General features: G+C 42.6%; 2 long non-coding RNA genes across 9 annotated transcripts in view; one reads left to right on the forward strand and one right to left on the reverse strand.

Moving 5' to 3' along the window:
• LOC116596151 overlaps nt 1-23,576 on the forward strand; it is a 41,530-nt gene extending 17,954 nt beyond the window's left edge. For 2 of the 3 annotated variants that reach the window (XR_004288028.1, XR_004288030.1), the window contains exons 4-7: nt 10,156-10,241; nt 13,261-13,463; nt 15,548-15,693; nt 22,936-23,576. This is a non-coding gene — a long non-coding RNA (uncharacterized LOC116596151). The remainder of the gene's footprint in view (nt 1-10,155; nt 10,242-13,260; nt 13,464-15,547; nt 15,694-22,935) is intronic. The other variant, XR_004288029.1, reaches the window with a different exon arrangement.
• Nucleotides 952-24,949, reverse strand: LOC116596149. 6 transcript variants are annotated; one of them, XR_004288022.1, is made up of 6 exons: nt 24,715-24,949; nt 14,795-14,935; nt 13,755-13,879; nt 13,351-13,421; nt 12,618-12,787; nt 5,873-5,928 (listed from the first exon to the last, which is right to left on the reverse strand). It is a non-coding gene; the product is annotated as an uncharacterized LOC116596149 (long non-coding RNA). The 6 variants fall into 6 exon arrangements; XR_004288023.1 differs by lacking the exons at nt 5,873-5,928; nt 13,755-13,879 and adding an exon at nt 952-1,019; XR_004288021.1 differs by lacking the exons at nt 5,873-5,928; nt 13,755-13,879 and adding an exon at nt 1,037-1,336.
• Nucleotides 24,950-26,430: the final 1,481 nt, after the last annotated feature.

Here is a 26,430-nt window from a genome sequence, read left to right on the forward strand (position 1 = left end):
CCACAGCATGCCCACCCCAACACCCAGAGAGCCAGGCAGCTTCATCACATTCCTCAGGCCAAGGCTGGTCCTGACAAATAACTCCCTGGCAGGCCCTTCCCAGGAGAACTTTCCTCAGGTAAAACCATGGTGAAACCTCATAGATGCCAGCAATGTCTGACAAGAGGAAAACTGAACTCAGAATTGTCAAAAGTAACAAAACCCAAGAAGGCCAGTTACATACCCAAACTAGAGTAATGTTTCCTGATTAGTAGAGGGTCTTATGGGATATGTTTTAATAAGGAGATTAAATTGGATCACAATTAACATTACTTATGTATACAATCAATATAGTTTTTTCATTAAATCAGACAGAAATTCTACTTTATCATCCTGTTTGCTTTGCTGATATTGGTTAATCAAAATCCTTTTTATTCAAAGATGTGGCGAAGGTAAATTTTAATCCAGACATTCAATTATCCAAATCACTGACATTTTCCTGTTCTCAGAAAAATGCTCCAGGAACATAGGCTGCTTGTTCTTCTCCTACCTTGGCTGGCAGAGAACTACAGGGGAAAATGTAGAAAATTGGCAAAACTCCATTTTCAATCCATGTTGAAAACTGGGATCAATCTTCCTTCTCTTTCTCCCTAAAATAGAAAGAAGAAATACAAGAAGCCCTTCTTTATATAAAATTGGATCTTAACATTCTCCAGGGGATGTGGCAACCCCTGGATCCCAGATGAAAAGGGCCCAGTTTTCCCAGTGAATAATCTGGGACTGGGAAGTGGAGGTGAATGGTTTCCTGGAACTGTAGAAGACCTCCCCAGTCACCTCCCGGGGGACAGAGGGCAATCTCTGGGGTCAGGGATCTGAGTCAACAAGAAGCAGGGAGACAAGAGAGTCGGGGAGGGAGGCTGGGAAGGGGAGCTGGCAGCATACAGCCCCTCCTACCTTCTGCCTGATCTGGGGCTCAGCAAGGCTCCCTGGGGTTCTTTCTCTCTTCTCCAAAGGCCAAGAACAAGTTGAAAGAGGAAGCACTAGGTAAGAAGATCATGAACTCCAGACTCACAAGTGTTTATTGATTATTTGTTCATTTGTCATTCAAGAAGTATCATGTATCTACTGTGCATCAAGCCAAGGCCAAGGTTGGAGGTATGGCGATAACTGATTCGCAGCTGCTGTCTCCAAGAAGCTTCCAGCCTAAGAGCCCACGAAGAAGCTGCCTCTCACCAAGGCTTAGAGTTATGGCTGTATTTGTGTTCAGGGTTCCTTGCTCTCGTTAATTTACTGTGCCAGCCTTTCCCAGTGGATGGGGAACACTGGTATCTGACAGGAGGACGGAAAGCAGTATAACCTGCATAACCAGGAGAACTGAATTTAGTAGGGGCTGGGCCTTAGGGCAGGGCCTAGGGTGTGGCAAGCGAGAGGCCTAGGGCACAGCATTTGTGCAGGGGTCACTCTCAGGGTCCTGGTGGGTGTACAGATGTACAAGTCATTAAACTCTCTGAACTTTGGTTGCCCATCTGTAAAACAAGGACACGCCTACCTCATAGAGGTGCTGAAGCAATTAATAATATAATATTTACAAAATGACATAAACATGTCATTTTAATCAAAAGTAATGATTGTTTTTAACCATTTTCATGAAGTGCAATGGCATCATTAATAACTACAACCAAAGCATGCTTTGTAGTAGATGCAATCGATTGTACTGGGAATGGACTATAGAAATCAAAGGATCTGGTCCAATGCATTAAAAAAAGCAGTAGTTAAATATAGTTAAATATAATATAGTAGTTAAATATAGCAAGATCTTGAGCGATGGACTCAGGGAGACTTGAATTTTTTAAAAGATTTTATCTATTTATTTGAGAGAGAGAGAAAGAGAGAGAGAAACAGAGAGACAAAATCTGAAGCAGACTCCCTGCTGAGAGTGGAACTTGATCTCATGACCCCGAGATCATGATATGAGCCAAAACCAAGAGTTAGTCATTTAACGGACTGAGCCACCCAGGCGCCTCCAGACTTGGGTTTTAATCCCAGCTCTGTCACCTACAAATATGGAAGCTAGCCTCTCAGATCTCCCGTTTCCTCATTTGTGGGAAGGGAATAATAATGACCCGTAGGTTTGCTACTGAGGACTCTATGAGACTATGTGTGTAGCACTCATGTTTCAGAGTCTCGGAGGGCTCCCCGTAGATGGGAGCCACTGTTCCATGCTGGTGGCAGCCAAGCCAGTTTGTGCTAGGCCAGAATGGCTCCTGATGTACCTCATTTTTTTCATTTCCTTTGGATGAGCTCATCTTACACTATTCTGCATCACAAGGATGTTCTTCCTATGGGCTTGGTTTTAGGAATAATTATACTATGTATTGTGCCTTTCCTAAGTGTTTCCAGAATTCTAGCTGTGGTATGAGTGCCCAGAATGAAAGGCTTGAACTTTTTCCTTAAAAATAGGAATGAGGGGGTGCCTGGGTGGCTCAATTTGTTAAATGTCTGCCTTTGACTCAGGTCATGATCCCAGGGTTCTGGGATCAAATCTCACATCAGGCTCCGTGCTCAGCCGGAATCTGTGTCTCCCTCTCCCTCTTCTTACCATTACCCCTGCTTGTGAGCTCTCTCTTTCTCTCTCAGATAAATAAATAAAATATAAAAAAAAAAAGGAATGAGGAACTACATTAACAGAATCAGGTTTTTATCCTGTTAATTTAATGAGTTCAGTATTTACCTTAAATATTACTTTCAATCGGTAATTTCAATATTTATTGCTTATCTATCTATTTATTTATTTATTTTAGAGAGGGTGAAGGATTATCTTAAGTGGGCCTACACCAAGTGTGGAGCCCACTGAGGGACTTGTTCCCACAACCCTGAGATCATGACCTGAGCTAAAATCAAGAGTCTGACACTTAACTAACTGGGCCACTGAGGTGCTCCTATTTCAGTATTGATTTTAAAACTCTATTGTGAAGCTGAAAGTGAAAAAGAAAGACACACTTTGCTGCTTTTCTCCTGCTTCTCGCTGAAAGCTGGAGGCATGAACTGGGCTGGTGACACAGAGAGACACATGGGGCTCTGGGAGTCAGGCTTGGAAAAGAAATGTTGTCTTAGCCCCAGAAGGAGGCGGTTTGGACTAAGGGAAGGCTGTGATCCAGGCTCCAGAAGGGGTCAGACAATACATCCATAGGTTTAGGGAAAGACCTAATGGCTCAGAGAGGATGTGAGCCCTTTTCTCAGCAAGTACTTACTGAACACTCAGTGGCACCATCAAAACTATAGGTAACATAGATACAACCTAGACCCCTAGCCTAAGTAGCTTCCCCCTGGTGTGAAGGCAACAGTGTTGCACAGAGGATAAAGGACCTTGCTTCTACAACTCCAGCATATGGAGATTCACAGGTGAAAATGGTTACAGCTTATCAGTTTGCTTTTTTCTTGTCGTCCTATCTTATTCTTTCATCTGTAATTTATCAGTTCTGTTGGCCAGTGCCTTAATCCAGCTTCTGGCTTAGAATAGCCCTTAGGAAAAAGTTGTGAATGGATGAATAATGAGTATGTGGGCCCTTGAGGCATGTCTTAGCCCTGATTTCCTAGGAAAGGGAATTTTTTTTTTTCATATCATTAATTTTACAGTTGTCTGGTTGGATTCAGTCAATGAATGATTCTTCAAATTTCATGATTGATTTTTCTCACATTTTCATATTAAATAGGGCCTAATTTATATGAATCTATTTTTTTAATTGTTTAAATTGTTTATTTAAATTCAATTTAATTAACATATAGTATATTATTATACGTTACAGAGGCAGAGTTTAGTGATTCATCAGTTATATACAACACCCAGTGTTCATTATATCACGTGTCCTCCTTAATGCCCATCACCCAGTCATCCCCCCACCCACTTGCCCTCCAGCAACCCTGTTTGTTCCCTATCATTAAGAGTCTCTTACGGTTTGTCTCCCTCTTTGATTTCATCTTATTTTATTTTCAGGAAAGGGGTTTTTAATGAGGATGAGCCACAGGATTCTTCTTCACCAGGGAGAAAGGATTGTGGGCACTGTGAATCTCCAGTTATTCTTGAAAAGTCATTGATAGGATCATTGGAGGGATGTTCTCTCAGTTTCACTGAATGCATTTCTGTGCTCAAAAGAGATCAGAGGTGAAGACTGGGATGTATGCTGTCAAGATCCATGTGATAATTTTTCCCTTGAATTTAAGTTTAGAAATAAAAGTGTCTCTAAAGATGGATTTAAATGCTTTGGATTTGTAGTTAAAAACTACTGTTGGGGCGCCTGGGTGGCTCAGTGGCTTAAAGCCTCTGCCTTCGGCTTGGGTCATGATCTCAGGGTCCTGGGATCGAGCCCCGCATCGGGCTCTCTGCTCCGCAGGGAGCCTGCTTCCTCCTCTCTCTCTCTGCCTGCCTCTCTGCCTACTTGTGATCTCTGTCTGTCAAATAAATAAATAGAATCTTAAAAAAAAAAAAAACCCCCCCCCCAAAAAAAAAACTACTGTTAAACAAATGAGCTTTCTTTTTGTTTTTAGCAATCAGTGTACTTAAAACTGAGAGCTCAATTGTGCTAAACCTACCTCAGCTCCTGATGATGCCAGGATGGGACCCATAAAAAGCCAGGTCTAGCCAATGATGGCCCACAGACTGCGTCCCTCTTGCCCTGGGGATTGTTCACACTTCCCACTGTTTCCCATAAGACCTTTGGCAGGTCAAACAGCACATCCTTCCATGCTTCAAGTTCTATGGGAAGTGCCATTTACTTTTCCCATTTCCCTCTGTTGCTTTAGAGAGCTATATAATACTGGTGAAGGAGGCCACTAGAAAACAGCCAGAGTGTAAGGACTGTTGATGGAAATTTACAAATAGGGCTGATCCTTACCTCTCTCTGGCTTGGCTTCTCCTGTTGCAAAGCTGCACTTCAGCTAGCCGCACTAGTAGATTCCTAAGGTGCTTTCTCTAACTTTCTCTGATTCCGCATCACTGTTTCACTTCTCGACACCAAGCAAATTCTGATACAGTAAAATTTTCTCCTGTCTGGAGAGCATAGAATGCAAAGTCATCAGCTTTGATCACAATCATAAAATAAGTCAATCTGTCATAAACTGCAAACGGGCAGGGTCTGGATGGTGGTGCTCAGCAGGGAGTCACAGCGCTAACAAATCTAAGAGGAAACTGAAAAGAGATGCAGTCATTAACCCAAGGTCACAAAATTATAAGAGAAGCAGAGATCCAAACCCAGGCCTTCCCAAATCCATGCTCTGAAACACTTTGCAGTATTACCAACTGGAGAAGAACATTCAAGAGGGTCAGTGATGAGATAAGGGGCCACCCTGGGTGATGACATAGCACATTAATTTAACACCGCTTCTTCTTGGCAGCAGCTGGACTCCTAGAGTACCCTGAGGTGCTGCATCAGAACCCAGGACACAAGAGTCACCTCTAGTCTCCAGGAAGCCAAGGGCATTAACTGAGAAATCCCAAGTGGATTTGCCAGTCAATTTAAAATTAGAACAAGTAAAAAAACCTTGAAAATAAGAAATGCAAATGCTTTTTTCTCATGGTTGTATTTTAAAATTTTATTCTAAGGCTATAATCAGGGATATACACAAGTTGTACATACAAGATGTTCATTTCAGTGTTATTAATAATATAAAAAAGTAGAACTAAACTGATGGTCAACAAGAAGTCTGAGTAACTTATGACAGGTACACAGAATGGGTCTTAGTCCCTGTTGTAGAAGAATATAGACTGACAGGGGAAACGTTTCTTGCAATGTTCCTAAAGGAAAAGATAGGTTACAAAACAGTATTTTTATTCTGAAAAGTATATTAACAGTATAAAAGAAAGATTTGGGTAAATAAAACACAATGTCCAGAGTTGTGAGATTTTGGTTGATTTTTATTTTCCTTCATGCTTCTCCATGTTCTCCAATTTTCCTGTAATGAGCATGCATTATTTTTGTAATCAGAAAAAAATGTCAAATAAATGCCATTTATTAAAGATAAAAAGCCAAATCCTGCCCTTCAGCACTCAGCTGAGGACACCCATGAATTATGTTCCTTGATGCCCTCCGTCTCATACAGGAGCTCTGGCCACACAACTGTTGAAGAGACCCCCCTCTCTGTCCTCTTGAGGACTCAGGACTGGCCCAGAGGGAGCTGGGCTAGAAGATAATATGAGTGTCACCTTCCCTATAGGTCCATGCACCTGGTCTGATTTCATGCCCCAGATCCAGTCTTCCCAAAGAAATTCCTTCTCCCACCCAGTGTGCTGCCTCATGGAGTAGGCTCTCTTGTTCCCCACTGCCTGAAGGGTTCTCACGATGCAGGATGTGGTGATGGTCAGCACCAGCTTTTCCAGGGGGTTCCTGAGGACCTCCTGCTGAGGAGGCTTGTGGAGGCCAGGGCATGCTTGGGTTTGCCTGAATTTGCACTGGGTAACACCCAGGCTCTGCTTTGCTGCATTTTCATGAGTAAAGAACAGGTAATCCTTTTTGAAGGAGGTAGGATTTAAATCACATGTTAACGGCCATAGACCCAGAGTGAGCTATTGGCCATCTGCATGCCTCTAGGTCCTGCCTGGCTCAGGATATTGAAGGTAATTGGTTGGACAGGCTCAGGGTTGTAACCAGCAGGCTATAGGCTGAATGGATGCTTTTGAAGGGCAGCTGAGTTTTCATCTTTAGAAATGCTGTCATTTGCTATGAAACGAGTGCTATGCCTCCGGTTGGGCTCTCTCTTGCCTGCTGCTGTCACAGAGAAGATGCCCAGCCCCAGGAGCACAGGCTCAACTGGGGGCCGGGTTTGCAGCCCAATTAGGAACCGAGGAGAAGGGTGGGCACTCAGAGCAGGAAGAACCTGGGAAACAGCTGCTTTCACAGTGCTGTGACGGGGGAAGGAAAAGTCTGGAATGGACCAAAGCCCAACTGCTTCTGCCCTTCTGAACGTGTGACCCAAACTTAGTCGAGTGCGTCTGTGAGTGCTCAGAGGGCAACGTTCAAAGCTCCACTGTGCATGTGTTCCCTTGGTCTCCTTGCCTTTCTTTTCCCCTCTTTGAAATGAAAAATAAAGCCACCTGTCAAAGCTGGTGATATGTTCAGACCTGTAACCCACACAGATTCAGGAAGACTTCAAAGTAGAAACTCCTTGGATCAGATTTCATTTCACTGCAGATGGTAAATTTATGCCCTGAGCTCCCACCTTTGGTCTCACTTCTGTTCTTTAAGCCTCTGAAGAGAGTATACAGTGGTCTTAGGTGCAGACTAATGAGTTAAATGCCACTTATTCTCTCAAACTTTACAGACTATCTAGATTTCAACAGAGATGAGCTAAGACTTAGCTTTAAAAAAATTTTTTTAAATAGACTCTGGGGGTCCTGGAAGATAGAAGGGGGTCCTTTGCCAATAGAAGGTAAACACACTTTGATACTCCATCTTCCCTACTAGGGTGTCTGTCAACCTTCATAGTACTTGGACTCTGGGGTAGGGATAAAAATAGTGTAAACTCACAGGGTACTTGTGAGCTAATTTAGTTCTATTTTTTTTAAAAAGATGTTATTGATTTATTTGAGAGAGGAAGAGAGCATGAGCATAGGCTGGGGCAGTGGCAGAGGAAGAAGCAGGCTCCCTGCTGAGTAAGGAGCCTAATGTGGGGCTTGATCCCAGGATCCTGGGATCATGACCTGAGCAGAAGGCAGACAGTTAACTGACTGAGCCACCCAAGCACCCCCAATTGAATTATTTCATGCAAAGGGGTAAGAATACTGCCTGAGACAAAATGTCACATATTTGTGTGAACTATTGTTTCCCTGAGGAGCCAGACATGGAGGAGGCTGGTAAAAGGAAGGTGAGTCCATGTGCTGACCGTTCATTCAGAACTCTCTACCCGTTAACTAGAGTGAACTCCTCTGAGAGCCATGATCTGGCCCCAGCTTAGAAAAGGGAGATAGTGATGTGTCCAGTGGTTTTCTTCCTTGGCTATTTTGTTCTGGAAAGGATGGCATGCCACCTCCTTAGAGAGGATCCACCCAATCCTTGCTCTGTCTGTCATCTCCGAAAGTCTACAATGCATGTATTCTGGGCCATGCAGTCTGGCCCAGTATTGCATTGCCTATATAAAGCTGGCGTATTTTTTTGCTTATCCCATGAAGCTTCCTTTACTGCTACCCACATGGCTTCTTCACTGTTTTACACATCTGTCAACCTCTGGCTTTCATTCATGTCTCAGCTAAGAAGCATTTGTAAAGAAAGGAGGAGCTATGGCTTGGAAGAGATGTTGAGTTTATTTGGAAGCTTCTCCCTCATACTTGGTCCTCCAGGTTGGTAGATCAGTGACTACATGTGTACTGCTCAGGTGACACCCAGATCATCTTCCAGCCCTGCTCCCTCTAGCAAGGGAGGGTCTGTTATCTCCTGCGGACAGAGCACTCATTTGCTTTCCGGATCAGTGACAGCTGACCCAGTAGGAGAGCATATTTCCCCATGGTCCAAGGATGCTTCTTTGTGGACTATAAGGTTCAGGCAGAGGTCAGGCCCATGTGCACTCTCAGGGCACAGGGCTCTTGGGCCACGTGCTCAAGATGCCTTGCCTCTCATTCATGATCTGGTTCTGTCTGGTCCCTCCTCTGGAGGATAAATGATCCAGATGGAGTCTGGTTTGATACTGAGTATGCCACCATGGTCAGTTGGCTGTGGGTTAAGAAGAGTCCCGGGAGTGAGCACTTCCAGGTTGCCCTCTTAGACTAATTAAGGAAGTATGAGAGAATGCTTTAATCTGTATCCCAAGTAGACTTCAGGACTCCCATTCTTCCCACCTTTTTTCCTCTTTCCATGTGCCACTTTCTGCATGGATGAGAACCTTGTATGTAAACACCTTCTTTGGGCAATCATCATTACCACTGGACTTCCAGCCAAGAATGAGACCATTCAACAGACATTCCCAGGTTACAACTCCATCCACGATCTTGGGGAAACAGAGAGAAAATAGCTCCTGTCCTCAGGGAGCTCACAGTTCTGTGTGGCCGACAGATTCATGGAGAGAGAATTGCCAAGAGCACCGAGACTGTTGCAGTTGAGGGATACGTGAGACGTGGTGGGTGGGCTGCTTTCTTGACCGGCTGCTCCATGCAGGAGAGGGGAGCTCCTTTCTCATGGAAAATCAAGTTCCCTTAGGAACCCTGATCTTCATCAGATGTAGAACATTTCCTCCTCTGGGGACTGATACCGATGTTAGCCACAGCCTTCCTCACACTTGCAGGGAGTTTCAGAGAGATCTGGGGTCTCCACACAGAAGCTGAGCCTGGTTCTCAGAGCCATTTCTCCCGGCCTCACCAGCTCGCTGCTCAAGTTCCTCAGCTGCACCTGCTTCACTTAGATAATATCAGAAGCTCCTGAGTTCCTTTCTGCTAGACACCCTACCTTCTTATGCTCAGGTTCATCTTGGGTGAAGTCTTCATAGCTTGCCCATCCATTCTCAACCGTTTTTCTGAATTTCAAGAGATGCTGCCAGTCCCCTTCACGTGGCAATTGCACTTACACCCAGGTCTGCCTTTGGTCTCAGGGTCTCATATTGCTGGCACTTTAAAATGCTGCTGACATTTTCAACACATTGGCACATAAACTCCCCCCACCCCGCCATGTATTTGGTTGCCCCTTACAAAGCCTAGAATACTGGAGTATACATGGTAATGACTCAAAGGTTTCTGTTAATTTTCTGCCTTTTATTTTCCCATCTGTCCATAAATACTACGTGAGCAATACGTATTGCTCTTCCAAAATGAAGACAAATTTCTCACACGCTTACACACGTGATCATTAGAGTAGCTCCTCTTTGTTGAGTACTGACTACATGCCAGGATATAGATGAATCACACGCATCCTTTTATTTTAGCACGTATGATAACTTGCGAAGTAAGTGTTAATATACTTCTGTTAGAGGTGAGGAAAGTCTGGGGGCTGTTGTTAGTGTCTGGATGGAAGAAGGGAGGCGAGTCTATATGCTGACTATTCATTCAGTTGTGGCCTACACCCGTTGTCGTGTAAGCACCTCTGCCAGGGGAGCACAGGGTTGGAGATCAGGGGATGGTATATGAGAGGAGTTATTTTAGGACTGATGAGCTCCCTTCAAGTTCACGACTAACTTTTTTTTTCCTCTCTCCTTTGGTAGTGTTAAGCTTTAGACAGAACCTGGTTCAAATAAACTGATGACAAAAGGAGGGTCGCTTGGACTTTTGTACTCATCATGTGACTCAGGTAGTCAATATGGATTTAGCACAGCTGTGTTTTTAATAATCTAAGCCAGATTAAAGGGATCCATGTTTGAAATGTGTGTTTTATTTAACAATGTGTTACTTGTAGCACTTCAGGCACACGTGGGTTTCTGAGGTTCTGTTGAGGAAGCTGCCCGAATGCTTGGTGTGCTAGGGTTTTCACAAGATTTGTCTCCTCCAGATCTTATAAAAAATGAGCTTTAGTAGCTCCCATGTCCCTCAAATAAATGAACACTAATCAACTCACACAGTTCAGTTCATTTAATTTTTAAAATAGCTCCATGCTCTTTTACTTTTAAAATCTTAAGAGATTTCCTGAATAGATCATTACCACCAAGTTGGTACGGACTTGCGGAGGCCGTAAAACAAATAAAGTCATTAAAAATAATTTGAACAAAAGGAGTAACTTGATATTATGCCATCTACATTTGGTTTAAATGACGTTTTAAAGTTCTCTTTCATCTTACTAAACAGATCTCTAAAAGAGAAAAAAATGTGATTAATAATTATCCTCCATAAATCTTATGATAACTATTATAGTCTTTGGAGAATTATGAATCCACATCTGGAAAAAGTATTTTATATGCTACTGCCTGTAAAGCAGCGGGCCATGCATTTTACAAGTGCACGTTAGTAAGTAAAACTACGGTACGTTTTTTGGGTTCATCATTTTCCCCTCCAAAAGAAGTGTAAGCCTAGTTTATTTCATTATAAAGAGTGCTAATAAAGTTTATATGATGCTTGTTTTCCTCCCTTACTTTGGTGCTGATGCAGTTTCCCTAGGTTATTTGAAATGAACTTTCTATCAGATCTCAGGGAAGCCTTCATGGTAAGCCGGGTCTTTGGTCCCCTCAGAATCGGTGCCTGGGCAGAAGCCAGCTGGTCAAGGGGGTGGCAGAAACATCACAGGAGTGAGCTAACGCCATGGAAGCCACAGACTTCACTTTTTTTTTTTCTTTCCTTCTCTTTTTTTGGCTCTTGAATTTGATTCCTTTTATACTGTTTGAAATGTACAGGTCTCATGAGCTAGTGATTCAAAATGCAAGATCGGCTCATTTTTGGAATTAGAAATTTGATTAAACTTAAACATTTGTTAAATAAAATGAGTAAAGTACTTTGAGAGCCAACAATGTCCCTTGGAAATAGAAAATGTTTTTTCGTTTCCAAGCAGCTGTTTGCAATAAGAAGTGGCTGGTGAGTGAAAGGGAAGGACGCCATTAAGCGAAGGCGACCCCTCCCGAGTTTTATGGCGCTCTGCAGTCACGTGAGCGCCATCAGTGATAAATATCACAATAGAGGTTGCAATGTGCCTGGTTTTATTTCCATGTGGATCCTTGAATACACTTTAACTCAAGTCGCAGAATCCATTTAATGACTGACCATGGAAAACCACGATCCTCGTGTGCACAAAGGCAACCTTAGTGAAAAAAGATGTAGAAATCTTATTTCTAGAAGAATAACCTACAGTAACCCATAACAATAACACCTGTAAACCAAATTTTCTTTTGTTTGGATTTCAGAAAAGCAGCAGGCTAAACTTTACTAAAGTTGATACCAGGTTGTCTGTCTCCAGAGAGTTTTAATACATTTATCTTTGGGGCTTCATTTCCAAGCCTTGAGTGACCAGATTAAAGGCCTGAGATGCTGCTGGAATGGGGAGGGCCATAAAGTTCAGCGTCCAGCCCCCTTACCTCACAGATGAGGAATGTGAACTGCTGAGTGGGAAAGGGACTTGTTCCAGGGCCATAACAAGCACAGAGAGGACTAGGAACCCATGTTCACCAGACTGGGGTCTGCCAGCTCCTAGCTACTCTGGTAGACTGACAATCTAAAATATTTCTAAATTAAAATGGGGGTAGGTTGGCCCATGAGGAGTGGAGTTTCTGTTCCTTTCATCAGATCATCAAAACACATCTCCTGGAGCCTCATTTATTCCTCATTTATTATAGAAGTAATTGATGGTACCACACACAGTGTCAGATGAATGTCACTTAAAGACTGATAGACACTGTTAGTGCACTTAGGGCATGTGGAGCAATAGTTCTATTGTTTGAGATTTCTAGACTTATTTCCACCAAAAATTAGATGTGTGAGCTTGCATAATTCTCAAAACAATGTGTATCTAAATCTCTTCAACATTTAAATAAGATCAGAAAAGATGATTGCAAAATGACCTTTTATGTATATGTTAAGGAATTAATCCAAGATTGGCTTCAGAGTTCTGATGAATGACAAGATTATCTTGTATCTGTTCCAATTTCTATCTAATGCTATCTAAATGTGCTTGTATCAGTTAGACCTTCCAATGGAACAAACCAGCCCAAAACTTAGAGGCTTAAAGCAACACCCATTTACTCACCTGCTGATCCTGTGGGCTGGTGATTTGGGCTGGGCTCACTCACATGTAGTCAGGATGGTTCCATTTCTGGGGGATAACTGATCGCTGGTGGTTGGGGTGGTGGAGGCATGTGGGCACTTGGTTTCTCTTCTCCTGTAGGCTTGAGCTTGTTCATATGGTGGTTGCAGTTTCTAAGAGACAAAGTAGAAATAACCACAGTCTCTTGAGACGTGAACTGGGAACTGGCACACCAATTATTTCCACAGCACATGTGGCCAAATCAGACCCAGCGGATCCATGGGGGAGGGGAGATAACCTCTAGCCTTCATTGAGAGGAATTACAAAGTCACACCATAAAGACAAACTGATGTGGATACAGAGAAGAATGGAGGATTTTAGCTATTTTTGTAGCCTACCATTGTGCCTAATTCTTATTATTTAGAAAACACTATGTCTCTTTGAATCAGCAGTGCTAAGAATTTTAGATTTCATGAACCAGTAACAGAGCAAAACAGAACAAAACAGTATAAGGAATCCATGTAAATACTAAAAAAATAGGGAAATTTTGGTTGTAATAAGTATGAACACGTAAAACCAAATGCCAGTCATCATCTATCCCCATTATATATACAATATCAAGGACTTCATGAATCTCTACTTCTAGGAGCATCACGTTGAGGCTCAGCACCCTGGCTTTAGTCTTCCCTGGACGGCTGGTAGGAGGAATTGGCCCTCAAGAGAGTTTGGTTCCTACCTCGGTACTGCAGTCAGCAGCTGGGAATCCTTGATGAAACCATTTACTTGGCCAAAGCTGAGTTTTCTCATCTGTAAAATGAGACAGACACAACATGTTTTTCATGTCTTTTTGTGAGTATTAAATGAAATAGTATTTGTATTTCAATTGCTACAGCCTCTGCGAGGCTCATAATAACTGTTCAACATAAGACAGTTGATTATTGGATGATTGATTTGGTTTTTTAAAAATGTTATTGATTTTTACCTACACCCCTTCTCATCGCTGGGTCAAGTAGGAAATGCCACCGATTTCTTTTTGTTTTTAATTCTGATTGGATTTAATACAAAAGCACAAGAATATAATAGATATGAAATTGCAGCCACATTTCATAAAAATGTAAATGAATAGCTATAATGGCATACCTTTCTCACAGATACTTAACTAGTATCAGCACCTCCAGAATTTCATCCTCATTCTGTGCATGGCACTTCCCAATCCTGCGTGTTTTATCTTGGGATAAATAGTTTCTCAGGGCTTGTCTGATACCCTAGGAAGTTTTGCAGGAAGTGATTTACTAGCCTTTCTTTTGCAACGACTAACTACTCTAATAACCAATATGCAAAGAACCACTTATAACATCTCGAAGAAAAGACTCCTATTTACCCATTTTAATATGCTGATCTTACTTTTATAATTCTCTCAGGAAAAGAGATGAAGAAACACCAGAAAAATGTGGTGACCTAGGTTTGTGTGAAGCCATCGTTGAAGGGAAGGGGCAGGAACGGTTTTGTGTAATCCCTCCTACCAGCTGTTTCTGAATCTATACCTTTTTCACTCATAATTTTCATCTAACAGTCCCTTAGCCGCTATTATTAAGACGAGATTACATGCAGAACTACTTCTTGGTTGCACACTGGAGTTATAAAAATTTCAATATGCTAGAACTAATCAGGCTTTAAGACTAAGACAAAACGATTTTTCAACAAGTCTATTTACATCATAGCCTGTCACCAACCTTTTTTCCCCACTGCTCTTCCTATCCAGTTGGCTTCCCCAGTCTACATCTGAGTGGTTTCCATTTTAGGTAGAGAGAAAATAATGAATGTCAGTGCTTGTCTGTACTTGGTCGTCATTGGGCTTTATTTACACTGGTGATAAACATGGTACCTTTCTCCACAGTGGTAGGATTGGTTTCCTCACTTCTGCAGTCCCCACCCACCACCCCACCCCCATCTTAACCCTATGACGTGCCAAATGGGTCCACAACTCAGAGAAGGTTTCTGAAGCAACTGAAGAGTTAATTCTTTCTGTAGCTCTCTTATTTTTTTTTTTAAGGCATCCCTAAAGATGTAATTCTTGCCAAAAAAATAATCTCAAACTTTGCTTGAGCCAAAGAAATTGCCTCAGCTGCTTGCTTCATTCTGTCAGTGTTCATGAATCCATCTCACTCCTCCATACATACCTTTATACCTTCGTGTTGAAAAATGCTGTGCGAGCATCTGTGCGCATGTGTGTCCCCGAATTCTCATTTTCTTTTGAGGTCTGGTGTCCAAGCTTGTTATTCAAAGTGATGGCTCATGTGATTTCTGTACCCTCTATTCATCTGGAAAGATGACATAAAAGTAGACCAGTTGATAAACCCGAGAAAAACAAAGGGCAGGAGGATGTTGTGAATAACAGCAATAAAATTAACTTCCCTACATTAAACTGTTAGTTCCCTGAACTTTATTTTAAAAGCCTGACACTAGGAACTTGAATATTTACCACTCGGTGTCTCTCTCTCGCTCTTCCTCTCTCCCTTCCTCTCTTTCTCTATTGGATTGAGAGAAACCTGTGGATTATAGCAATCATATATGTCTGACCCTTCATTTGGATTTTTAAGCTTTCTTTGGCAAGCATAATTTGGTACCATTTCATTTTTTCACTTTACTCAGAAGGATAAATACCTTTGTGATGAGGTGGCGAGCAAATCCCTGGCCATACAGCAAACCAGCCTTAAATACTGTTCTCTTTGAAATGGAACCGACCTCCATAGACTGGAAGGGAGGCAATAAGAAAACAAAAATGCCGCCCTGAAACAGAACCCAGAATCTAAAACCCGTCATTCTCTTGAGGGTTGAAAATGTTTCCCTTCAAATGAAATTAGACTTGTGTTTCTACCATTATGGTTTTAGCAATGGAAATTTGATAAGGATGGCTATTTCTCTGTTTCCAGATGCTTCCCCAGCAAACTGCCCACATTGCCTGGCAGCGATTGTCTAATAAAGTTAGAACCAGTGACATTTCTTCTGATGAAATTAATGACGGCTTGTTAGACTGAACCTGCACATCTTCTGAAGTTTGAAGCACAATTCTAGAAAGGTACAGGTATATGTTTTAAAGTCAAAGTGTTTACATGTATGAGATAACTGACAACTTTTGAAATACATATCCAGAGCTGTGGGTACAATTTGCTAGGAAGAAACAAAGAAGAGCTTTGTAGGTAGAATAATAGGCTAACAGAGGCAAAGGTTGTGTTGAGTGCCAGTTGAGAGTTCTCAAGGCTGCATTGAGTGTTCACGCAAAAAAATAGAGAAAGAGGGGTTTGGATGGATGCAGTAGAGGGCTTCTGGCATGGCCCCTGGTGATTCCTGACTCCTGGAATTCATGCCCTCCCCTTAAAACTAGGCTGGACCTGGTGACTTGCTTTTAACAAGTAGAATGTCGCAAAAGTGGTGGGATGTCATATTCATGACTGAGTTATAAAGACTGTGATGTGCTTCTTGCTAGCCCTCTCTCTCTGGCTTCTCTTGTAATCTTGTTCTGATCAAACAGGCTGCCATGTCATGACCCATCCTGTGGAAGGGACCATATGGCTAGGAAGTGAGGGCCACCTCTGGCCAACAGCCAACAAATAACTTTAGTCCCTCATTGCAGTAGTGACAAGCAACTGAATTCTGCCGATAACCATGCGAAGGAGCTGGGAAGCAGGTCCCTCCCCAGGCAGGCTTTCAGATGAGACTGCAGTCTTGGCAGAGATCATGATTGCAACCTGTGAGAAACTCTGAAGCAGGGGACCCTGAAGACACTGTGCCCAGACTTCTGACCCACAGTAGCTGTGTGACAGTAATTGTAGTTTAAGCCTCTGAGTTTTGGTATAATTTAGTATGTAGCAATGAATGTTCTATCAGTCAGGGTTCTCCAGAGAAACCAAATAGAGGACACACACACACACGTATATATTTTCATGGAGAAAGAGGGAACAAAAGAGAGGGGAAGGGGGAGATGGAGAGATCATAAAGAATTGGCTTGTGAGGTTATGGAGACTGATAGTCCATCTTCACTGTGGACCAGCTGGAGGAGACCCAAGAGAACCATTGATGTCCAAAGGCAGTTTGCTGGAAGATTCCCTCTTGCTTGGGGAGGCTGATCTCTGTTTGTTCTGGTCATACCATCCATATGACAGAGAAAAATCTGCTAGCTTGAAGTTTAGTGATTCAAGTAATTTCATTCAAAACACCCTCTAAGTTGACAAATAAAATTAACTATTACAGATGTGAAGTCATGCCTTCAAGATGTCTTTCAGAGAAGCTGGAACTTGGTAATATCCTGAGCAAGAGAGAGCCCACCTCAGCCCTTCCACAGGCTGTAGTAGGAAAAAAACTGCATTTGGGGGAGATAAATCTGACAGTGTTGGGTGACACAAAGTCAGTTATATCTCAGCTCTCAGACCATTGTAGATGATTTTGAGGACTTTGGAGCAGGTATATGTACATTTTAGCCAACTGATAGAGAGCAAGTACACAAGTGGTGCCCACCTAGATTACAAAAGAGCACAATACTGGCATCTCTGAAATCCCCATGTGGCCCCACCTGATCAGAACTATCCTCTGTGAGTTTTTATAATATATTCCATAATCAAAGAAATTTGGAAAATGTAACCAAACATGGTTATGAATATAAGAGGAACACAGAATGTACACTGATTGTTTTAGGTGTATTAAGATTTCCCTTCTCAACTAGATATAGTCTCCTAAGAGCAAAAGGTTCATCTCATGTTCCTTGTGGGGACTTGTAGCTTTCAAGCACAGGCAGGGTGGCATCTCATGGTGTCTCATAGGTGCCATGTTGTATTCACTCATGGTTATTTGACAACTGGGTATGGGAGCAGTCTTTCATGTCTCAGAATTGTCAGGAGGTAAGATATTTTGGTGAGAAAATACATGTACTGCTGAGCCCCAAATCCCCCCAAACCTTTCATCTTTAGGGAAAATTTGTCTATCTGTAAAGAAAGAACTGAGTGTAGCTAACCTAGGCTATGTTTTATATAGGCAGAGTTGAAATGACTGGGGTTCTGAGACTTTTAGAACTGTTTAAAGATAACTGCTAGTCTTCAGTGCTCAAAACTCAGGGTCTAGGCTTGTGGCTGTGTTATGGAGGTTAAACAGGCATTTTTAACAGAGTTTAATTAGCTGTGTGTTGTGTGTGTATGTGCAGGTTGGGGAGGGAGAGAAAGAGAGAGAGTCAAAGATCAGGGCCAGTTCTGAGGGTCACACAAGTACAATGGAAGCCCACTGTCCTGCCTGCAGTATTTCACCAGGTGACGAAATTTCTAGGCTTTGCAGAAAATATATTCCGAATTTCTTCTATAAATGTAAAGTGTTCATTTCACTGTGGCCTGTTGGCACTAGGATTCGGTCTGTCAAGGGCATAACAAAAATGGACATCATGCCTTGAAATGCCAAGAAAAACAAATGCTAAAAAAGAACCCATGTAGACTTAAATATGCAAACAAGCTAAGGGCTCTTGCCCAGCAGCAAGATGGGGGGTTTGGGGGGTGCAGGGAAGGGGGAGCAAACCAGAGGACTGCAGCATGCATGGGGAGAACACTTGCATACCAGGCAGTGAGGGACTTGACGCATGCGTCCAGTTGCAGTTTTAGTTGAGATTAATGTGCCTTGATGACCAGTCCTGTCCTAAAGTTTCCAAGAGGAATCAGATTCTGATGCCAATTTGCCTCAAAACAGATGGGCAAGACTTTTCCATGGGGAAAGAGCACCAAGGTGAAATGCCACATGTCAGGAGAAGGTATTTCAAACTTAATTTGCAACAGGCAGAAACAATAGAGAAGAATAAACTGGCCTTCAGAAGGTTCTGGGGTGAACACTGAGAAGGACCCCAAAACTCAGTTCTTAGAAAAATTGTCCTCTCCCACTGACCTCTTAAGTTTCCAAAGTTCACCTGTTGTGAAATGCTAGTATTTGTTGCTGGAAGAGGACACCAAGTGATGTTTCATCCTCTGCAAAAAAATCTCTGTTTTCATGAATTCAGTGTGAGACCAAATATGTCATCACTTGTGCTCAGTGTTACAAAAGGGGGAATTTTTCAGCTGTCTTTATTGGAACAGAGCATGTTTTCACACTACTTGATGTCAGTGTCTCCCATTTTAAGCTCTTGTTTTTATTGGACACATTGGATTGTTTCAGCCCAAATTGCACATATCCGAAACCCACTAGATTGTAGGCCAGATGATCAGGCCAGAGAATAGCCACTTATTCCCAGATTCATGTTAAAACTGATTGAAGTAGAGATCCAAATATTCCACCTGCATGATCTCATCTTAACTCCCCGGAAACTCTGCTCTTTCCCAAGATGGTATGTATTGGTTATAACTACAGGTTCTATTTTCACTAAGTCCAAATTTGTGCTATTTAGAACTTAAGAAAAAACTCACAGAACCCCTAATATGTATGGATTACCACCACTGAGGCTGCGTACATGTCCCGTGGGCTACAACTGGGAGAAGGAAAGAGTAATGTTGTACCGGCTTGGGGAGGGGGGTTAGAAATAGATGGAAAGCATTAAAGGTATCTTTCAGCAGATGTTTGGAAAGAAACAATGTCAGAAATGTTGCTAGGACAAATGAATAATTGGCAAGATACAAAATAGAAACAAATTTCATATTTAGCCTCAGGACTAAAATATATTAAGATATATTAATGATTTATATTAATGATATATTAATGAGTTGGATATAATATATAAATCATATGTCTTCCCTACTATAGGATTCATCACTCATAATTATTCATAATTAAGAACTATTATCTTAAATTCTTAAGTATTATTATACACTTGCTAAAGGTAAGTATGATACAAAGAAAAGAACACCAGTCTTAACTTCAGAAAATGTGGATTTTAATCTAATTTTATATGATCTGTGTGACCTTGGCCAAGTGACTTAGCTCCTCTGTGTTTAAGTTTCCTTAGTAGTGCAATGGAGATAACAATAGTCATCTTACCGTCACTGATGCAATGACTGATACAAAATATGAGAAGTACTTAGTGCTATGCCACGCACATAGAAGGCACTTCTTAAATAATTGTTATAAGAAGAAACAAAAACATGAGCTTGGCATTTGTGTAGGAGGTCCGTGTGTGATAGGTACACACAAATGAGAAAAGAACAGATCTGAAAGAGATATATCAGGGCTGGGAATGTAGGTACAATGATGACTAAGGGTAAATAGGGTGCTGGGCTTCTCAGAATGACTGTAGCTTTTGAGGGTAGAGATTATCCACTGCCCTATGTGTCTTCTTGTCCTTTGAGCTGTTCATCCATCCCAGTTCCCATTATGATAAACCCCTACCTCTCTGGACAGGAGTCTTCCAATGCCAACTCATAACTGAACTCAAGCAAATTGACTTTTGACTGGGTCAGAGTCTGCTGTTCTGAAAGCGTTCCTGGGGAAATATCTGGACCTAGGCTAAGGGAGGGTGGACGGTGGTACAGAAGTGATGGTCAGCCATGGTAACTTCTATTGACCTCCACTGGAAACCTTCCTGATGTGCTGTGGACAGCTCAGTGTGAGGAGGGTCTTTGTCATGGAGGACTGAGATTCAGGAGGTTGGAGGAGAGTTACAACCGCCATACGTTGCATTGTGAGCTCAAGCTGGAATTTAACAGCAGAGGTTCTGTCTAACGAAATATTTTTCCGTTGTCAGCAAGTGCTTCTTCTCCTAGTTTTGCCCTACACACTTTTCCATTTGGGGGGGTTCAATACTTCCTCATTTTGCTTTGGTTCTCCAGAGTTTATCCAACAGATATTTATTGAGACCTGCCATGTGTGAGACCCATTCTTGTAACTGAGGGAAAGCCATTGATGGATCATTTCTTCAACCCATTCTCATATACAGTGCTCCTTCCACTGACCATTTTGCCATTTTCTTTAAAGGTGAATTAAACTTATCAGTTTTTATGAAGTGACAAGCTTGAGGAATGCTCTGCTATGAGCATGGGAGAAGATAAAGGAGAGGCACAGAATGGACCCCATGGTTTCTTTCCAAATTTTTGGGGTCTTCCTGAGCCAGCTTGGTAGAAAATCTTTCCATGAGGCAGTGTACTGGCAGAGGAGCTGCCAAGGAGAAGTGGGGGGAAGAACAAGAAATAGGCAAAGGATGCTGGCCACTATTTCAGACATTTAAGCAAGACTAGAAGTCGGGGTGAGGAGCTTGAAACAGGAAGGAGATGAGCAGGAACCCCCTTTTATGTAACATTTGATGTATGCTCCCGGGGGATGATAGGTGGCTGGGTAGCAGAACCTAATATATTCTACCTGTAAAATGTTAGCTAACCTTGTTTTAAGATGGAAATAGGTACATTGTCCAGAAGTTATTTTTTAGACTCATAATTACTAGATGACTCATACAGACTAAAATTCTTCTAGAAATTTTATTTATTTGTTTATTTCAATTTTTAAAATTTTAATTCTAGTTAGTTAACATACATGGTAAAATTGGCTTCAGGAGTAGAATTCAGTGATTCATCACTTCCATACAACAGCCCATGCTCATTACCACAAGTGCCCTCCTTAATCCCCATCATCCGTCTAGCCCACCCCCCACCCACATCCCTCCATCAACTCTGTTTGTTTTCTACACTTAAGTTTCTTATGGCTTAAATTTTAGAAAAGAAGTAGAGTCCTCATTGTTCCAGACTCGAGGGAAGACTTTCTGGGGGAAGATTCAGTTAGGGTTTGGTCTTGAAGAACAAGTGAATCTTGGGCAATCAGAGCAAGGTGAAGGAAGCTGACTGAGAAGCAGCCCCGTCTCTCAGAATACCAGGGCCTTCTTTGCTCACCTCTGCTTGAAGTTCCTTTGATCAGCATCCCAGAGAAAAGCACTATATACTTTCTGGAGCCCAGTGATGTGCTCTTCCCATCACTCTTGCCTTTCTAGTTTTTTTTTTTTTTTTTTTTTTTTTTTTTCTTTAATAACAGGTAACACCTAAATCCTTCCCTACACCTCAGCTCCTTCTCCAGGAGCTCCAGCACAGGCCTGCTGCTTCTACGGACTTTGTTCTTCCAGATAGCCTACCGAATTGTAAACATCATCTAGAAAGCCTCTTCAACCCACAATTCCTAATCTTTCATTCAGATAACACAGGCACGGTTTTGTCATTGGGTACCGAATGTTTTCCTGCACTGTTGCTGTACCATAGGTCTACAGGTCATGGATGTCCAAGTCACATGCTTGCATTCAGTCTCTACAATAGCACCCAGATGCTAATAGGCAGGGCAAGTGTTATGAGTGACATTTTAGAAAAGGGAGGATTGAGTTGTAGGAAGCCTTGCGTGGGTCACACAGACCACTTAGGCAAAACACAGATCTCCTGATTCATGCTTTGGTACTTCTTTTCTGCCATGTGGTCCTGCTACCATCATCGCTCTCATAGGCAAGCCTGACTAAAGGGGCAGATCCAACTATTGTGCTCATATTTCAGATGAATTAAAAATTGGAGAACTGACATAACTTGCTCAAAGTTACATAGTGGCAGAGATGGGGTTTGAACTCAGGACAGAATGAGTGCAAAACCTACTCTGATAACCATCATGCAATCTAGCCACGTTCAAAGGAAGGGATTTGTTCCTTGTGACTTTAAGGCAGAATATACACTCATTGATGGGAAACAGAATCTTGTGCTTTGTCTAAGTGGAAGGAGGAACTTGGTCACAAAGGAGTGTTGAATAAGGAAATGAACAACCTTGTGAAACAGTGAGTTTACATAGACACTCCACTATTAATGGAGTGCCTGTGTTGTTGGAGATGCTGCAGAATAGAGCCCTGCATTATGAAGAAAGTTGGAATAAGTCTTTCTAAGGATTCTTTTAGTCTTGGCATTCTTAACTTCTTTGAAGTCAGTGCTGTAAGTAAAAAAGCTATATTTAGAAGTTCTCTTCAAGCATCCTTGAGCTGGGAGATAGAAAAGTGGTCTTCAATTTCAGGGCATTTCCTTAATGGTTGAAGAAGTTTTGGCAAGTCTTACAAATGCCATTTGTGCCATTGATGATACCCAGTGTGTCCCCTACTCCTGTTCTCTGACCTCCCTTTCTCCTTCTTCCCTTGGAGTCCCATCCAAGACTCAATCAAAACTGACACTTTCCCTCTGTTTCCCACTCTGAGTTTTCTAAAAACTCTTTTAGAAAAGAATAGAAAAGCAGCAAATTTGACTCTCTGTTGTGTCCTTAAGATTGGGCTACCTGAGCAAGTGCTCATTTTTTTTTTTTTTTTTTTTTGTTTGGATTAGAGTCTGATCTAAGGTGATTCTTAATCTCTGTGTTGCAGGATAATAGTTTCTAATATGTCAGCTCCGTCCTGCTGAGTGTTCCATCAACACCCTTAACCCAGTTATCTGCAAGGGCTTTGACCCCAGACGGGGAGTCTCAGATGGAAGCCAGGACATTGCTTCAGGACCGGCCATGAAAAATGCATGTAAGATAGAAAAATGTGAATTATGTGTGAAACAAACAAAAGCACCAGGCAACATGGAATTTGTGTCAACAAAAGCTTGCTGCAAGCTGTTGCTTGCTTCTAAGGGGGAAGTAGACTCTGGCGCCCAGGGAACAGTAGCAGGGAAGGACTTTTGCACAAGACGTGCAGAAACAAAAGGGGTGAACTGTTCTGGCTGTAACAGCTTTCAAGTTCTTAAGCTCTCCTCTCTCTTGCATTTGTTATGCAGCTGGGGAAGTTACTGATTACTGAGTCCGCTGGAGCCATGAGAATGGGAATAACTGACATTTATAACATTTTGACATACTCAAGAGAAGAGAAAAATAGTCCAAAGGGTGGGACCTCCAGTTGACTTTCTTGTTGACTATAAAACAACTCCATGACTGGATTACTTGAGTGAATAAGGGAATGGCAAGGTTCTCAGGGAGATTCATGCACTGGAATGTCTAGCTCATGTTCCAATTAAAATATTAAATCTGGTGATATTAAACTACACAGACTTTTGCTGCCACCAACTGCAAATGTTATAAGGACTCGTTTCCAAGCTAGCTACAGAAATCCAAAATTATCATTCCCTCACTGAGAGATATTTCTAGGCAAGAGACAACCAATATGCACATTTTTTAAAAAAGCAAATTATCTTCAGTTATTTAACATGATTACCCCGTTCCTCTCTGGACCACTGCTGGAGACCCAGGCATCCAAGTGCCATAGGCTGCTATGTCAAATATAATAAATAACATTCCAATTATGTTCGGGACGGGGGGCTGCACACAGCTCGAAGCTGGCTCACAGCCACCCTTGCTACCACCAGAACTGCCTTGCTAAGGTGTTCTGGGAGAAAAGAGCCCTGTGCAGTCCAACTGGCAAGACTTTTGCATAAATACATCTCCCTTTACAAGGCTGATGAGATTTTGCGGCCTACGGGCCATAGCCCCAACCCAAATCCATGACCACCGCACACAGTCATTCATGTGGGAGGTACCACTTCTTGCTCCCACTTCTCCAAATGGCTCCTGGGGCTCACTGCAGCCTTTTAAAGACAGACTGAGGGCGCTACTCTGCCAGGCCTGCCGAAACAAGGCACCCTAAAATAGAATTTGATGTCGTGGGTAGGGAATATTCAGTTTAATTCCAGGCCGTTTAATTCAATACGTATTTACCAAGTGCCAGTTATATATCAGGTTCTGTGGACCTGCCTGTGGCCTGAGCTCATTGCCACTTTTTCTCATCTCCTAAATCTTGGTTTCTTCATTTGTTAAATTCTTATGGATGACAATAGAGTGCCCTCAGGATTCCTAAAAGCATAAATGAAAATGGGTGTGTGGTGTGCACCCAGCCCAGACCCCGATCCAAGGTGGGCATGCGATGAACAGCAGTGTTCTCTCATCCTCCTCCCCTTTCTGAAAATGCTCAGAAACAGAAACCCGTCAAGCCTCAGGTATCACTCCAGGCAAGAGCAGGAGATCTGTAGAGAGTGTCTCTGATGAAGATCTTCTTAGGGCTGTATTCCTACATGGAAGCAGTTGGGTCATACTATCAACGTCATAGGGTTATAGGGGAATTGGGTGAAACACTGCCTGAGGAATGCTTAATGCCTGTATAGGGACTCACAGATTTCCTGCAAAGCTGTTATTATGATCTATCTTTGTATCTTCTTGGCTTGAAACCTCTTGGATTCTGGAGGTCCAGTGGACCCTCTTTACCTCTGTCATGGCTTCTTGGCTCCCTAGAGTTTGGATATGCCTTAATTCATTCCACAAACATTTACTGAACACCTGCCAGATGCTTTGCTAAGCCCGTAGGTCACAAGGACAGATGGGATCACCAAAACTGGTCATACGAGCAGGATCCCTGACCTCTAAAAGCTTATAATTCGTTGAGGAAACCAGAAAAGCAAACACATCATTTCAATATGATGTAATAAATGCAGAGGCAGAGGTCACCATGGGGTGAAGCGGGAGCCCAGAGTAGGGAGGGACCTATACCCTGCTGTGGGGGTGGTGGAAGGGGTAACCAGGGACAGTTCCAGGAAGGACAGCTCAGGCAACTGCACACTGAAGGACAAATGTTTCTCCATTCTCAAGACCTTAAAAGTATGACTTACACTTGTGTCCTTGAAACATCAATGGGCTATAACTAGTGACCCAAAAGTCTAAATTCTGCCATCAGACTATGCTTGAAAGGCAGCACAGCAGGCTGGGAATTCTGGGGGTTTCATTTCCTAGGAATAAATAGGACCCCCTTCCTCCCCTTGACCCCAGAGCAGCACTTTCTGAGCTCTTGCGTCTATACCCCAGGTTCTCCTCAGGTTTTTTGCTGTAGGCCTCCCCTGTAGGACACCCCACACAGCTGGGTCCCCAGGGTGACCTTGAAGAAAGCCTGGCCAGTGTAGGGACCAGGGAGCACACCCATAAATATACAGACAATGCTCACAGGAAGACTCAGAAGGGAAAGAACCCCAAGACTGTCCACCTCCCTAATGTCCCTGTGCTGCCACTTTAACCCATGGAGGGACCGAACAGCATGGTGATGAGGACAAAAGCGTTTGTGATGAACTGGGTAGCAAGTGATAATCAAAGTTCTAGAAAGTCCACGGCCCTCCATGTCTGGTTTCTGGTGTAGAAAATAATGCTCTGCAATACCAGTGTTGGCTTCTTCACTAATGCCTTTGACCACAGAGCAGGAAATCTTCCTCGTCATTCCAGAAACATTTTTAAGAACCCTGACTGAGAAGCCTTATGCCTCCATCTCAGCCTGGGGCTGAGCTGGGACCCGGGCATGCCCTGTGTTGGATTTTCCCCTGGCCGTTTCTTCTTACCGTGTTTTTCTCCAGTCCTTAACATCCCTGCTCATTTCCTGTCCCATCTTGTTCTCCCCTAGGAAGCCCTGAAAGGGGCCGCAAATTTCATAAAAAGTCAAACCACTAGCTCAGCTTCCAGGATTCCTGAAGAAGCAAATATTAGTTTCTTTTATGAGCACATGTTCACTTTTTAAAAAGACTTCATATTTTTAGAGCAGTTTTAAGGATACAGCAAAATTGAGAGAAGGGTACAGAGATTTCCCACAGCCACCTGGGCATAGTCTCTACACAGGCACCCCCTCCTCCCCATGCCCCCTGCTGTGGTCATCATCCCACAGTACAATGGTCCATTTGTCATACCCGTTGACCCTACATGGACGCGTCATAACCACCCAAAGCGCAGAGTCCACATTACGGTTCACTCTTTGTGTTATATGATCCATGAATTCGGACAAATGTATAATGACGTGCACCCACCATGTTAGTATCATACAGAATGTTTCCATTGCCCTGAAAATCCTCTGTGC

This window comes from Mustela erminea, chromosome 7 (assembly GCF_009829155.1).
Source record: "Mustela erminea isolate mMusErm1 chromosome 7, mMusErm1.Pri, whole genome shotgun sequence".
Classification (NCBI taxonomy): domain Eukaryota; kingdom Metazoa; phylum Chordata; class Mammalia; order Carnivora; family Mustelidae; genus Mustela; species Mustela erminea.